This window comes from Lepisma saccharinum, chromosome 7 (genome assembly GCF_977018435.1).
Source record: "Lepisma saccharinum chromosome 7, izLepSacc3.1, whole genome shotgun sequence".
Classification (NCBI taxonomy): Eukaryota; Metazoa; Arthropoda; class Insecta; order Zygentoma; family Lepismatidae; genus Lepisma; species Lepisma saccharinum.
This window is the reverse complement of record NC_139235.1, coordinates 82,037,614-82,055,415: the sequence shown is the minus strand read 5'-3', so window position 1 is coordinate 82,055,415 and position 17,802 is coordinate 82,037,614.

Sequence of the window (17,802 nt, the reverse complement as noted above, 5' to 3'; positions counted from 1 at the left end):
TTGCAAAAATCCTACATGTAAGTTATGTGTTCTTTTTTTTCAGCTCATAGATTTAGCATGTAAAAATATAAAAGTTGCAGTTCTGAATTCTTCCACATACTCTTGTTTACTTTATACTGCTGTTTTATAAATTGTAACGGTCGGATTGACCATTACTGGTTTTGGTATATTGTAATAATTAATTGCTGGCCAGCTACAAGGTGTAGGGTTAAGTAATATGTATCCATGAGTGTACTTTTATGTTATTATTGCATGTAAGTGTATATTATTGGATTGTGCTTTGCTGGATGTTAGATTCCCCTGTTTCTTACCTCCCCGGTTGGGGGAGCTAGCAGTCTTTCAAGAGACCGTTGTAGTGGGATTTTCCAAAGCTACGGGGTCCACGTCCACGGACGTTTACCCCGGCTATAAAAAGGCCAGTGGGCTTTAGAAAAAAACAGTGTTTCCCCATTGATCGACGAAAGAGGAACGTCTCCTCAAGTTTAGTCCACTTTTGGTGGCTAGACTGGATAAAATACTGTAGCATCTGGTTATGCCAGCCCCTGTTGCTGTCCCAAGTCCCCTTTTAGAGAAAGCTTTGATTATGTGGATATTTCCGTATCTGATTGATTGATGCCCAAAAGAAAGAGAGAAGGCGTAAGAAAACGCATTTGTAACGGAATATCATTTAAGTTGAGGATAGGCCCACCGAGATAGTTTTGCTAACTCGGTGGTAAGGGAAGTGCCGATGGTTATGCCATAGGTGCGAAACTATATTATTAGAGATTTGGTAATTTTGGTCTATGCAAGACACTCATGGAAACGCTCTGTAAAATATGTATATATATATAACTACGTATAATAAACCTATATATCCTACGAGAATGTTATAATTTCAAGAACTACGGTACTGTCCATTTAACCAGTTGTATATTCACTTGCTGTATATGTGTAAACGAACCAGGGACATACAAATATAAATTGTTATGTGAAACCCCCCCCCCCTTTTTGTAATTCCGACGCAAATATAATCTGCTCGCTTTGCACCCAGGGTGAGGTGAAAGGAGAGATTGAGAGATTAAAGTAGGAAGTAATCCAGAGGGCCGGATAAAAACGAGGGATAGGGGGGCGACGCTATCACATATGGGGGCTCGTCCGGGATATATCTTTTTGTATAAATTGTCGTCAGGTCTATAGGTTTGAAAGATAGACGGACTGACGGACGGATAGATTTTTTAATTTTTACAACGAAGATCGTACAGAAGTGAATGTTATTACGTAGTGGAAAAAGTAAAGTAGAAAAAATGGCAGCACAAATTGATAGAGATTTGCTTGGACAGCTATTGGGTAATCAGGATATAAGCGATAAATCTCAGGAGGAAATTATTAGGGAATTAAATAATCTTGCTTTATCGCGCACTGAACAGCAGAGTGCTAAGGAAGAGGAGAAAAAAGTTCAGAAAATTCTCGATAAGTCAAATTTACCGATTCCAGTCTTCACGGGGAGCGATGACAAGATTTCGCCGCATGATTATTTGCAGGAGTTGCGGAATTATAAAGATGTCATGAGCATTTCGGAGAAGTCATTGTTTGACAAGATTCTTCCGTTTTCGCTAAGGAGGGCTGCAGGGGATTGGTTTAGATTTTCACGCCCGCTTGAAGATTTCAAGAGCTTTGAAAATGCTTTCTTAGAAGAATATTATTCTGTAGATTATAAGAATGAGATCGACCGTTTGATTCTGAATCGCTTCCAAATGAGCGAAGAATCTCTTGTATTGTTTATTCGTCGAATGAGAAAACTGTTTTCTATGAGGCAAAAAGAGACAGAGGAATGTGAAGTAATAGAGCATATTCTATCTCATGCACACCCTAGTTTCCGAAGGCATTTGTATGGAATGCAATTTCAGACTTTGAAGGAATTGGAATCTGAAGCAGCCATTGTTCAGAGGAGGTTGTATTCAGAAAGGCTTTATTATTCACCACTCGCCGGTGAGACGGAATTATCTTTTTCTGAAGTTTGCAACACTGAAGAGGACACCTCGCGAAGAACAGGAGTAAAACATTTGGCTTTGTCCGCGAGGGCAAGCGAAGGGGGAACCGAGAGTGACCAGCTACCGTTATGCTCTCTCAATCCAGGTTTAGGAAAAAGGATCAAGGGCTGTGAAACAACCGCGTTTCTAAGAAGGGGCATTGGCGGTGATGCGACCGTAGGGCAAAAGAGACCCTCTTTTGATGCGACTTTTGGACAAGCGGGGGCCAATAAAAATTCTGCAAAGATAATTTGTTGGGGTTGCCGTAGTGAGGGCCATAAACTTCAGGAATGTCAACAGGCCAATAAAAGGAACCAACCCGCTGGAATGGGGGGTCAGCAGCGTCCCCAAATAAACATTCTGTCGCCCGCCGGGAGAAAACGCAGAAACAAAGGCCGTTTTTTGAATGGAGAAGGCTGTTTTCAGCAAGACCTCGAACCTCTCATTCAATGTAAGATTAACCACAAACAAACGCTTTGAATTATTTGCAGATACGGGAGCTTCAGCTTCTACGCTAAGCTTGGTGACAGCCAAGTTGTTAGAGAGGGATGGAAATAAATTCATGAAAACGAGAAAATGGAACATTTCATTAGCTGTGGGCAGCGTTATATCAGTTGGCGAGATGTATGCTACTGTTTGTATTAATAACATGAAATTTAAGCATAAATTTATCATCCTTGAGAATTGTTTCCGTGACATAATCGTTGGAAGGGATTTTTTGAGGCAGAGTGGGATAATTTTGCACATTGAGGAGAACGGTTGGTCGTTCAAGGATAGCGACGTGATTTACACGTTTTTGAAGCGTTCAGGAACAGGGGAAACTAGTCTAACTATTATGCAAAGAAATAATGAAATGCCTGTTGCCCGACACAGGAATCTGCGAATGCAGGAGCCAGTTGGAAACACTGCTGATGTGGAAAATATGATTGAGAGAACTCTGACAACGGAGCATGTCAAGGGAAATTTAAGGAAAATCATAAACCAATATCCTAACGTATTTTCTGATACTCCAGGAGTCACTGATGTTATTGAGCACAAGATTGAGCTTAATGATAATCGACCGTTCTTCTCGAAGCTTCGGCCACTTACTGATGAGAAGCGTGAAATAATGGATCAATGCCTAGATGAATTGCTTGAGAAGGGAGTTATCGAGAGAAGCAATTCTAAATATGTAAATTCACCGTTACTTATCAAGAAAGGTGATAGTTGGAGATTGATTCTAGATCCAACTCAAACGAATAAAAGGACAAAGCCAAGCAAATGCGAGATTCCTGATATGTTTACTTCACTTGCCTCATTGGGGAATGCAAAGTATTTCTGCAAGTTGGACCTACCAAACTCTTTTCAACAGATCAAACTAGAAGAAAATTCCAAACAGTACACAGCCTTTAATACGCACAGGGGCGTATTTCAGTTTGCCTTATCACCGTACGGGCTATCTCAGATGCCTTTTACGCTTTCACTTTTGATGAATATAGTGATGGGAGATATGATTGGGACATCATGCATATTTTTTTATGATGATATTTTGCTCTATGCTGAAGACGAAGATCAATTGCTTAGGATAATTGATGAGACGCTGCGTAGGTTTCAGGCTGTCAGACTTACTTTGTCACCTAAAAAGTCTATTTTAGTGACGCAGTCAGTGGATTTTTTAGGTTTTCGAATTTCACATAGGAAGATCGAATGCCATCCATCGAAGTTGGAGTATGTTGAGACGATTAAGGCACCTAGAACGAAGAAACAACTTCAGTCACTTCTTGGTTTTTTCGGTTTTTTACGGAACCACATAGGAAATATGTCTACCATGACTTCACCGATGACAGATTTGTTAAAAAAAGAACGAAAATTCAAATGGACTGACCAGCATGATAGGTGTCTGTTGCAGTTGAAGGAGGCGTTAAAAAACAACGTTTCACTGTACATTCCTGATCTAACCAAGCAGTTCACCATATACAGCGACGCGTCGAAGGAAAGCTGTGGCTTCCTACTAGCACAAAAAGGAGTAGACGGAAAGATGCACGTAGTCTCATTTGGAAGCAAGAAGTTCAACAAGGCTCAGTTAAACTATTCTGTAACGTCAAAGGAATTGGTTTCATTGCTATTTGCCACTGAAGCATTTGAGAAGTACATCTGCCACGCCCCTTTTGTGGAATGTTACACGGATCATTCGGCTCTGACTGCGATATTCAGAGCGGGGTCTAAGAGTGCAAAAATATCAAGATGGATAGCCCGTTTGTCACGTCTCCCGCTAGTGATCAAATACATACAAGGGAAGAGTAACTACTCTGATTTCCTATCGCGCCTAGATGGATGCAACTCGCATGCACAAGAGTATTGTGGTAGGCCTATGAACGAGGATACATTCCCTTTGGAACTAGATGGGGGAAGAGGGATATGTAAAATTTGAATCTCCCACTGGAGAATTAGTAGACGCTAAGGATCTCGAGCTGGAGAACACACGTAACATTAGCGCACTATGCACTACGCAAAGTTCAAAGGAGGTAAAGAGGCAGAGAAGAGCAGAGATTCTAAGTAGAAAGAGCAAATTTTTCCGAAAATTGTCCATTTCTGCAGATGAAAAAAAAAACCCATTTTCCTTATTGCCTTTCGCACTAGATGTGAATGAAGATTATGAAGTACTCGATTCTGAGAGGCTACAGAAAACTTCATCACTTATTTCGGAGCAGGAGAGGGACACTTTATTAGCGGATATAATGAGGCAACTGAACGGAGAGCAACTTTCTGGGAAAAGGAAATACAAGGAGAAAATTGCTAAACTGGCCGAGCAGTCTTTTCTGGATGAGGAAGGGATTTTACGCAGGAGAATAGAGGGAAGCAAACATACCGAGAAGGGAACAGCCAAGATATGGGCACCCATGAGTTTGAGGTCTCAAATATTAATGTCGCTCCACGATTCCGAATTTGCGGGACACTGCGGGAAGCAGAAGACGATAGCAAAGGTCAAGGAGGAATATTCTTGGCTTGGGATGACAAGGGATATTGTTGATTACGTGAAAAGTTGCGTTCCATGCACTATTTTCAAGGCAGATACGTCTCGCAAACAAGGTTTGATGTCTAGTAAAAAGGAGGCAAAGGTGGGAGAAACCCTTTACTGTGACCTGTTGGGTCCATTAATTGAATCGAAGAAAGGACGTTACAGGTACATTCTAGTGTGCGTCGACTCTTTCAGCCGCTTTGTGATGCTAAAGCCTCTGCGTACCGTGACTGCGAGGATTGTTCTGGACCAACTTATGCAAATATTTTCTGTGCATGGGTTCTATGGCAAGCTTTGCTCCGACAATCAATCGATTTTCAACTCTAAACTGTGGACCCAGGTTATGAAAATGTTCCAATCAAAGCAAATAAGGATAACCCCATACCGACCCATGGCTAACGTCAGCGAATGCTACGTGAAAGCAACGAAGAAGTCAATTTCTCTGTTTGTGAACTCACATAGCGATTGGGCATCTTTTTTGCCACAAATTGAGTTCAGCTTGAACTCGCAGCTCTGCAGTTCAACGGGCTACACCCCAGCCTTCCTACACTTTGGACGTTCCCTGAGGCAACCGTTTGAGAAGGCGACAGATGCCTTACAACATGTTTTTCAGGATGACAAGGAAGAGGTTTATGATTACGTTGAGATGATTAATTCAAGGATTCATGAGGCAATGGAATTTGCTAAGGGGGTGCAACAACGAGCTAATAATGCACAGAAAAGAGTTTACGACAGCAAACGTAAGCCATGTAAATTTCGCATTGGGGACAAGGTGTGGCTAAAAGAGCATCCTATTTCCGACCGGCTACGAGGCGTTTGTGGAAAGCTTGCACCAAAATATTCTGGACCTTATACTTTGTCAGAGAGGATTGCGGAAAACACCTTCAAGGCGAAGCATGAAAGAGAAGGTAGGATTGTAAAATGTAATGCTGACCAGCTGAAACCATTCCATAAACCACCGAGTTTTGCCTCGAGGGTCAAGGGACAACAAACTACAGAAGGGAGCCGCATGACGACCTTTGGTGGAGATTGCGATGGCGATATAGAACCCCCGACCCAACGGTACAAATTGAGGAAAAGGTTCTAGGAAGGAGAAGGGAGGGGGGAGTATCTATATATTTTGGGAGTTTATTGTTTTGTTTTGTATTTAATTTTCCCCCCGGTTTTTCACCCCCGAAAAAGTTCAGCTACCGATCTTGCCACTTCCTCTCATTTCTCTCTAAAATAAGGGAAGAGCATCTCCCTTGAGTTTAGTTCGTTACTTAGCAGAAAAACCTTACGTCTTACGGCTCATACCAGACATGTTTAAGGTACCATTACCTGTGGTCAAAAAACGATCAGTTTCTACGTCATGTAGACCAGAAGAATACCCAGGCACTGGACTTGTTCTTTGGTATAAAGTCCTCGAAGGAGTGAAGAACAAGCCAACAGCAAAAAAATTGGAAAAAATGAAATTTCACAGAGAGTCGAACCCGGAGCCTGCAGCCCCGACCAAGGAAGGAACAATCCAATGGGATCTCACCCGACAACAGGTGTACTGGACCAAGGAGGACCGTCAGCGCAGATGCCTTTGCGGATCTCTAAGTCTCCCACCTTCTGCGACAGATGCTACAGGAAGTTCTAATTTTCCTGAGCACTCTGAGGAATCAACAAAACGAAAACGGATTGAGGAAGATTGGGATAATGATGTACTTGTCATCGATACCGACACCGACATTGAAGACGATGCTAACACCAAACCACCCACTCCAGGGAAAGACCTCCCTTGGGAAGACTTCGAGATGGTAAAAAGGCGAGGTGAATCAGTCCTGAACATTAAGAAGAAGCTGTTTTAAGAATCTTTTATGGATAGTGTAGTGGCATTAATGTTTTGTGGAACGTGAAGTGACGCTAACTTTTTATGAATAGAGTAGTGACATTTACACTTTTTAAATAACAATAGTATAAGAAGACAGTGTTAAGATAAAGTGAATGAACTAGTGACTATTTCATTTTTCAGATACTCTGAGAAGAGTTGAATACTTTAGTGGGTATTGTGTAATTGTGTTGGATGATTTTGTAAATATGGTAATCTTGTTTTAAGTGTATTGTTTTTTCTTGTTCCTCTTGAAGGGGGGAACTATGTAACGGTCGGATTGACCATTACTGGTTTTGGTATATTGTAATAATTAATTGCTGGCCAGCTACAAGGTGTAGGGTTAAGTAATATGTATCCATGAGTGTACTTTTATGTTATTATTGCATGTAAGTGTATATTATTGGATTGTGCTTTGCTGGATGTTAGATTCCCCTGTTTCTTACCTCCCCGGTTGGGGGAGCTAGCAGTCTTTCAAGAGACCGTTGTAGTGGGATTTTCCAAAGCTACGGGGTCCACGTCCACGGACGTTTACCCCGGCTATAAAAAGGCCAGTGGGCTTTAGAAAAAAACAGTGTTTCCCCATTGATCGACGAAAGAGGAACGTCTCCTCAAGTTTAGTCCACTTTTGGTGGCTAGACTGGATAAAATACTGTAGCATCTGGTTATGCCAGCCCCTGTTGCTGTCCCAAGTCCCCTTTTAGAGAAAGCTTTGATTATGTGGATATCTCCGTATCTGATTGATTGATGCCCAAAAGAAAGAGAGAAGGCGTAAGAAAACGCATTTGTAACGGAATATCATTTAAGTTGAGGATAGGCCCACCGAGATAGTTTTGCTAACTCGGTGGTAAGGGAAGTGCCGATGGTTATGCCATAGGTGCGAAACTATATTATTAGAGATTTGGTAATTTTGGTCTATGCAAGACACTCATGGAAACGCTCTGTAAAATATGTATATATATATAACTACGTATAATAAACCTATATATCCTACGAGAATGTTATAATTTCAAGAACTACGGTACTGTCCATTTAACCAGTTGTATATTCACTTGCTGTATATGTGTAAACGAACCAGGGACATACAAATATAAATTGTTATGTGAAACCCCCCCCTTTTTGTAATTCCGACGCAAATATAATCTGCTCGCTTTGCACCCAGGGTGAGGTGAAAGGAGAGATTGAGAGATTAAAGTAGGAAGTAATCCAGAGGGCCGGATAGAAACGAGGGATAGGGGGGCGACGCTATCACAAAATGAAAGAAAATTACATTACTTGACTGCACTTAATTACAACATATCTCAAAATTTCAACCTTGAAACTCCTGTTTTCGGCAGGGATATTTTTATACTAGCTTTACTTCGCAAGATTTGGTTTATTTTACTTCGCTTTCTGCCACTTTTGGCTAATTGCAAGATGGGGATGAGTGATATGATGAACTTGATGGACACACTTCGCAAGACACAAATGGCAGTAGTGTTGCTCACGGGACGGGACAAGCCTTTTGAAATTCGAGACGGGACGAGACGGAATGCCTTTCTCGTCTCGTTTTCGAGACGAGACACGAGACGGGACGGGACGGCTTTTGAAAAGTCTCGTCTCGTCTCGAATGTCTCGAAAAAATAAAAGCAAAATATTTAATCAGTTGCAAATACTTGTTTGCTTGGAATAAAGTATTTCAATTAGAAACGTTGATAAACGTGTATTAAGTCAAAAGAAGACTATTCTAGATAGAGGAATGATTAAAATTATTTTCAATACTCTTTCGAAACACAGAATTACTCCCCATTTTTGTTTTTCAATTTATTCCAGGTTAATAACTTTATGTAACGATAGTACTCCAGATACTAATACAATTCTGAATAACATCAAGTAAAAGGGCAGGTAGAGAAGGTGGAAGTAGGGGCCAAAAGATCGTGGAGTGTCTGCGTCCGAGGTTTATCTTGTAAAAATAGTCTCAGCTCTATAGGTTGGAAAGATAAACGGACCAACGGATAGGGTTTATTATTATTATTTAATTTTTACATCAAAGGGTGTACAGAAGTGAATGTTATTAGGAAGTTGGAAAAACATTGTGGGAAACATGGCAGTACAAATTGATAAGGAGTTGTTGGGAAAGTTATTAAGGAGTCCAAGATATTAGCAAGACTAAGAGAAGGAGATAATTAGGAACAAATAATCTTGCATTATCCCACTCCGAACAGCTGAGAGCTAAAGATAAGGAGAAAATAAGGGAAATATGGAAAGAAGTAATTTGTTGATTTTAGTGTTTACAGGGAACCATGACAAGATTTTACCACATGATTATTTGCACGGGTTGCGAAATTATTAGAATGTTATGGAAATTTCGGATATGTCTTTGTTGAGAAAATTCTTGTTGTTTCCCTCAGGCATTCTACAGGTGGTTGGATTCGATTTTTTTACGTCCGTTTGAAGATTATTTCCAATGCTTTTTTTTTATTTATGTATTTCTTATTTAAGGAGAATACTATTCCTTGGATTCTAATAACGAAATACTGAGCCTGATATAGAATAGATTTCAAATGAAGGAATGCACTAAGTTCTGTATAATCGTCGTAGAAGGAAACTTTGTTCTATGGGGACTCCCCGATGGTACAGTGGTAGCGTCGTCACCTTGTAATCAAGGGGTGCCGGGTTCGATACCCGGTGACGGAACATAGTGATTTGAATCCCACTTTAAACTGTGGGTCCAGTCCCGATTAGCCTTTCTGTAAATCAGATGAAGGAATGTTGTAGCTGTTCTTTTTATTCTGTAAATTTAGCCTTCAAGTTTATGAGCAAAATACATGTAGTATCTACTGTCTACATTTTCACTCATTACTAAACACATTTCACAAAGTAGTTTTATCGAACTTCAGAGGAAAGCTGACAGCAATGTCAGGGTGGCGGGAGCTTGTTTACGACCAGGGTGTATTCCGAGACTATTTTTCGCCGCTCCCCACTGACAGAGGTTTTGCTTTGAAGAATGGACACTGTTGCTTCAGGGGGCAAACACCAAACATAGGGCGAGGTTGACCTGCAGTAGCGGGTACGTGCCATAAATCCAGGCCTAAAGTAGGAATGGAAGTTGATGCAAGGGAGGGGCAATAAAAATGCTGTAATTTGGTTAGCTTGATGACAGGAAGTTTTGCAGGGAAAGCTGAAAAGGAAAACGGCAGACTTTGAATGAAAGAGGGACAGTGAACACAAGTTCTTTGTATTATTCGCCGACACACAAGCTTACATTTCGAAAGTGAGGCTATCGGCAGCGAAGTTATTAGAGGGTTGGAAGCAGTGACGACGCCAGAGGAGGCAGGGGGACGCCCCATATCAGACACTTTGCCCCCCCACCCGGGCCCTCCAACTGAAGTTAATTAAATATCGAATAATAAGAGAGTTCATTTATAAGAGTATGACGATTTTCACCTTTTCAAAGTGGTGTGTTCTGCATGATATCACTTTCCTGCTTATAATACCAACTTGATTAACAAATATTAATTTGTTTAGTATATATATATCTAGAGCTATGTGTATGTGACTTTCGTTCAAGGTTCGAGCGCCGACCCGGGCATAGGTGATTTCTCATTCATTTATGTCCTGTAATAGCCGAGATTAACCTAAGTTTTACCCAGTCTTAAGAACTGGGGAAAAGTGTGAATGTGGATGGTTTTGAAACATCACGAATATTTTTAGGACCACAAGACATCATCTGTAGTACGCGCAAATTATTCTAATCGTGGTCGTTAGTGACAACGCTAATTATTAAAAGACATTGAAAGTTGATTCAAGATTTGGTTGGTTGGTTGATTTGGTATTTTAAGTCCACTTTATGCCCAGAAAACCCAATCGGGATTGGACTAATAGTTTAAAGTGCCTCCACTGGGTAACGAACCCAGGACCAAAGGTGATCGAAGAAAACCCGTCACTACATGTCAGTTGTTGTGGATTCATCGCGGTTTCTTACTATTCAGGAACTTGAATTTCGAGATGATGAGTCTGAGGCAAACCTTAACAAAGGGGATTTCTTCGATACTCTTGAAGCTAATGAGGGGATATTATTTGGAAATGTATTGAACGTGAATCTTAAAATGCAAATTACACTTAAAATTCGATTCAAAACATATCGCGGGCAGGTAAAAGAACGCTTATTAGGATTTGCCACTCTTCAATCATTAGATGCAGGTTCGTTCTTTCTCGTACATATCAAAATCGAAGAACGTCTTCCCACGAACTCCATAGGTGCCTGTAATTGTGTAGCACAGACATACGTTGGAGTGATAGAGTAAGAGTAAGTAATGCCAGGGTCAGAATATTTCTTAAATTATGAGATAACTGTAACCTTTGTCTGACTTTTTATCCTGTGATAACATTTCCCTGAAAGGTGAAACACAAATTTTGCACAAAACTCTTCAGCATTACGAAGATGGTAAAAAAAAAAAAAAAAAAAAAGTAAAGTGCTCCCCTGTGCATAGCACCACGCCATGGAGGCGTATAGGGGGTGTGGGGGTAACGCCCCACACTTTCTTGATCCGGTCATGAGTGGGGGTGATGTGATCAGCATCACGCCCCTGACCGCCTTTACCCCCCAGGGTTTCCCCCAGGTACCCATGTTATTCGACGCTGGGTAGGCGCCGGAACCGCTTCCAACGTTAGAAAAGTTCCCGGATTTGAACCGGCCGGGGATCGAACCCGGGACCTTGAGCATGGTAGTCAGACGCGTTACCGACTGAGCCACCGCGGTTGTCCTTAAAATCTTTGAAAAGGCTTGCTCGAAACAGGATGCTGGATGCAAACTGCCTCATTTGGCTGTTCTTGCCATTGAGAAGAAATGTCAAGTCCTGGACGTACCAAAGGTGGGCAATGTGTTCTCCAAAGCACATAGAGCAGAATTCTCCTACAGGAGAAGCGCCTCACATTGTTTCTAATACTCAAGAAGATTCATTTCTTCCAACGTCACGTTTATTTTGCAAGAAAATTAAACTCTTCGAATCATTTTTTCGTCATTTATATTATTATTTTATAACTTAAATATTTATATCAGTAGTTTCATCTCAAGAAAGACGATGAATTATACAATTATGAATGTCTTCCAATACTGAAATAGGCCACTAGAGACAACGCAACTTACCAATAAAAAAGAATTAATGTCTTTATTAAAACGAATTATGTGCAGATAAACTCGTAATCAAGAAGTAAATTTAGGCAGTAAACGTCCACTCTAAATAAAAGACAAACACAAAACACCATACATGAATATAATAATAATAATAATTATAATAATAATAATAATAATTATTATTATTATTATAAGTATTATTATATATGTATATATATGTGTGTGTAGTGTTTTCTGGCGTTTTAATGTGACTGCCCCCTTACAATATTTTGTTGCCCCCCTTCCGCCCCCCCCCGTCACATTTCCCTGGCACCGTCACTGGTTGTAAGTAAATTTATTAGGATGAGGAAAGTAACATTAGCTGTTGACAGTGTTGCACCAAAGGACGTGATATGTGCTACTGTTTGTATAAATTTATTGGAAATTTAAGCAAAAAATTATAATTATTGAGACTTGAGAGTTGTTTCCTTCATTTGATCGTAGGAAGAGGTTTTCTGAGACAGAGTGGGATTATTTTACACATGCATGAGAAAGGGTGGTTGTTTAAAGATAGAGACGTATTTTGCACATTTTTTAAAAGTTCAGATAAAACGAGAATTTAGCCTTACTGTTATGAAAAGAAATAACGCAGTACAGGGAAAGAATAACTTCACATTTCTCGCACCTGGTGGGATGCAACATACATGCACAAGAGTATTGCAGGACGTCTATGGACGAGGATGAAAAGGGATATGTGAAATTTGACTTAGGTGCGGATGAATTAGTGGATTCTAATATTCTTAAGGTTGATATTGTTTATTTAAGTCCACTTGATTCACAAATAGGCTGAATCGCGAACCTACCTACAGTTTAAAGTGCGATCCGATCCACTTTGTGCCTCCATTGGGTATCGAACGCGGGGACCCTTGATTACAAGACCTCGACGTTATTACAACGCCATCGGGGAGGCATCCATTTACACAATTTTTTTATTTCAATAACACTTTATATTCATAATCTGATAATGATGCACTTTTGGTGCATCTAAACATATTTTTTTCAACTATAGCATGTCTAAAAGAATCATTGAAGTTGGGATTTTTATAACTTCAGGAGGCACGGCTCTGTAAATGTGCGATATAAAATATATGCAGGTTTGCCTTCCATACGTGGTGATTTTGTCACGTTTCTTCGCTTCGTACAACATACACTTTTGCAGGAACGGCTTCTTGCATCCTCCTGGGGCCTTGCTCTAGCTAAACAAAAAAATATATTTGTTTAGCATAATCGAGGGTTACTTTTTCCTGCCGAACAAGGATTTTATTGCGATCATACGGCTTTGAATGACAGTATCAATGAAGATTTATGTACACTACTACTTATAATAATGAGCATAAAATATTAATCAGGAACTTTATTTTTCGTCAACTGGATGTAACATCCTATTTTGTTATTCAGCAAATATTCAATTCATCACCTTTTTTGACATTAAACTTCTTGCCAGGACAGCTCTTTTTATGCAAATTTTGGCAATCTTAACTACACGTAAGCTAGATATTAGCTAATATTCGTGCTGTTACATTACTATTCTTCTACAATCTTTGTAACATTTCATGTAATAATAATAATAGAATTGATTAATTTAAATATTCAAATGAATAGACCTATGAATTATATTAATGTATTAATTTACACATTTGCTTAATTGTTGTCGTTAATGTTATTATTATCATTTTTTCTGAAACACTTGGCTTGGACACCCTCCCCCGACATATATTTCTAGATGCGTGTCTGCCGAAGGATAAATTAGATCAAGCGGTGGTGGTACCAGACTTAGAGGCTAAAGAGAAAACAAAGAAGTATGTGCGTCATAAGCTGAGCATAAGAAACAGCACAATATCACAAAGAAACACTTTTTGAAACTTATGTCATAGAAGATGTTTAACAATGTTAAGAACAATAAATGTAATATACTAAGTATTGAAATTTTAAATAGTATTTTGTGTTCGTACTACACATTTAAAAACTTTTTTGTTGCTCCCGAGTGCCAAGCTTAGAATTTAAAGAAGAAATGTACATTTTCATAGTGCACGGAAGTTCGACATTCAGAAAGAAAGAAGGTCTAGTGGAAAACATTTCAAAACTTCCAAAAGGTATAGCAGTAATGAAAAGAGCACTCTTGTATGGAAGCCAGAAAAAACATAAGGTAGATTTTATAAGATAAATAGCAATCAGTAACCAACAAACTGCATTTTTAATATTAATGTCCTCATTATTAACGAACCTTATTTATTCACCACGCAATGGGTAAAATATTTGGAGCTTTATCCCACTTTCCGGAAAAATATTTCGTGTTTCTGCTTCTTTTGACTTTTGTTGGCATGATATCCCGGATCACTTTTTCGAGACGAGACGAGACGAAACGAGACGGGACGAGACGAGACGAGACAGAACCCTTCGAGACGGGACACGAGACGGGACAAACGAATATTTTCGAGACGAGACACGAGACGAGACAGCATTTTCACGAGACGGGACGGGACAGACCAAAGTCTCGTCTCGTCTCGTCTCGTGGGCAACACTAAATGGCAGTATATTGAGGCTGCAATATCTGACGTGTCAAGCTCATGATCATCTATAGGCTGGCTGTCCATTGCTCTGTAGAATCTCACACTGTCACCATAGCTTCGAACCCAGCACTTCTTGCGTCGTAGCGTCCTGAGCCAAGCACTCTTCCACGGAAGGAAGGAAATAGGAAGTTTTTCTATTATGAAGACAGTACAGCCAAAGCACAGATGTAAAATACAATGTTAGTAGTGGTTGTTGGTTCTAAAATTATACAAGAAGTGTGTATTATCATAGGCGTGCACACGGGAGGGGGCAATTGCCCCTCCCAATACCCTCACTTGGAAATTTAATGTAGAGAAACTTATTACCGTTGTTGAAGAATATTATTATCTCTAAAAGAAGGAAGTATTTTCAAACCGACGAAAGTTTCAACGGCGGGTTTATGTACTATGCAATTGGACTATCTCACTTCGTTCTCCAGCTACTTGTTAAGGCTCACGCATTAGAACTTTTGTGCCGCGGAAGCTGGAATTCTTCTAATAGAGTGATTTTTGGTGGGTCCCAACACACATTATATTCGCTCCTGTTTAATACCCATCAATACAGTAAAACAGTGATTTGGAATTATGGTTTTCTTTCTCCGACTGAACATTCATCAAGGCTTTTGCCCCCAGCTTAATCAGAGGATCTGCATGCTGCATACGCCTATGGTGTATATATACACGTATGATTCATACGTTCATTTGCATACGCAATATGTATTTATAAAAAGAAACGCTTAAAGTATGCATTTACATATGCAAAATGCATAACTATCTGGGCCCTAAGTATGGAACGGATTCGTGTATATCTTCTTATAATAGTTTAGGAACCAGGTGAACGTTACTTCAAAAAGTAAGTTTTCCGTTTTGTTTAAATAGACTCGTTTGGAGCCAGACCGACAAATGTCCACTTCTAATCTTTGCGGAATCTGGAAAGGAAACCAATTTTTTCATCAATGTTGGAAGAACAATTGGTTATGGACAGCAAAAGTTTCGAGTTCCTACCTCTAGTACACCTCTCGCTTCTGTTCTATCTACCTCTGATATTTGTACTGCAATATCTGCCCACCATCATATCGCTTCCACATTACCTACATCTAGTACATCTGGCAAAGAAAATAACATCACGGACGGTTTCTCCAGTGTCAATGGTACAATTGAAGTGATTCCGAAAATGTTGGTGATTCAACAACCCCATCCATGAAAATTAGATAAGGTCTTGTAGATTTTTTTCAGAAACAGAATACCTCCTTACTTGTATTTACTTAAGAGTTATGGATTTGTACTAGCATTCTATAATATAAGCACTTTTTTTGTTCATTTCCAATGCTATTCCATATTTGAAACACTTTCTCTTAGGGCATAATTTCGACATTTTTACGATTTCATTTGTTTTTTGTTTTTTTAATTCTTCTTTTATAAGACCCTATCAACGTTTATATCCTGTTGACTGTGATCAGCGTTTATGTTATTGCAGATCTTCCGGGTTCGGTAGATTGTCTCATTTCACCAGTAACACAGATTTTGAAATCAATTATATAAGTAAATTCACTTTTACCTTTGCACTGTTTCATTGTGTTCACTTTTTACATTTCAAGTCTACATTTTCATGCATATCTGTATAAAAGGCTAGTAGGGTACTACCTTGAGTAGGGTAGATAATTCTGATGAAAGAAAAGAAAGTGACACAGGGAATGAAATTTTCGTATGTACATACATATGGGCATGTTATTAATTTTATCTTTATTATTATTAATTAGTCGTCATTATATATCTTCTTTTAAATCTTACACTTTATTTCGTTATTGTTTATTTTCTCATTTGTCTTTACACTTATTTACACTTACCATTTATGTACAATATGCTATAACCCTCTGCCCACAAATGTACTAAATGTGCTGGTAACACTGCAACTGATGTCATGCCTGGATTTGATTGGCTGTTATGCTCGGAGCCACCAGGAGGAAACGAGCACGTTTTGTCTTGAGGCAACGGTCACGGGGGAAAGAGCGGTGTAGCTCTGACTGTAAACGTGTATGGTAAGTGTGGCGATATGATGGGGAATTTACGTAGTGTGGTTCCTTTAAAATTCTATAGTTTATTTGTTCATTTCTTTACCCTATATTAGGTTTTTGTTATTCTAACTTCTAATTAAATTAATATTAGTTTGGGTATTGAGGAACCTATTCTTAGAATTCTCGATCGTATGGCCGCATTCGCTATACACGCATTGACCCCTAATTACTTGTCAATTTAAGTTGTAGAATATAAATTTCAGTTGCATATCATACAGTTGTGTGATTATGGATATATAAAGAAAGGGAATATATTTACTTTTTGATTGTTACCATTCTATAAAAGTACTTTGCACTGTTAAAATAAAAAGGAAAAGATCTAAGTTTCTGGTTTTGAATTCGTAACTAATTTCCTAGAATAATGGACTCTGATAACAGCTTGCTCTCACTGTGCCTCTGTATGGTAGATCCTGCTTTATGCAGTTGAGGTTGAGCGTGTTGAATATTAGTAAATGGGCCTTTTTTACAGCTTAGTTGCAATGCCTATCTTTCTTCTTACATGTCTTGTGCTGCCATCTCCACTTAGAGTCCAGCGCAGATATTTCTGCCGTGCGATGCGCGAAACAACTAAAGAAGCAGTGTTGCTAATGGAGCAGATAGAAAAATCGCTGCAGTGCTCCGATGCACAGCTGTTACGTACAACAATAAAATTAGAGAATTCAGGTCTATCTAACGTTGAGTTTTAAACGTCATGCATTATACCAGGACTAGGATTAATATGTATTAACAAGTGGCTTTGTATGTAGCTACATACATATGGACTAAAAATTCGCAAAATATGAACTAACACATAAGTACAATTACCAAAAATGCTGCAAAGAAGACTTCTTCATACGATTCCTTATTTGAGTGATTTCAAACAAAATAAAAAAAATATATACGTATATATTATTTTTCATTGCATTAATGCACTGGTGGCGTTCTAACTTTTCACTCCCAAAACCCGTATACACTGGTATGGAACTGCAACGGCAGATAATAACATGCCAACGTGTTAAACCGCTACAATTGCACCATAACACTCCTCCTCAAACAGTATTATTATTTCCTCTCTGAGATCTGCGACAGTCGGTTGCCTTTGTTGTACATTTACAAAGGATGCCGGCTTCGACAACAATAACAAGTACATATACTGCCACTAGACGATAAGCTGCGCGGCTT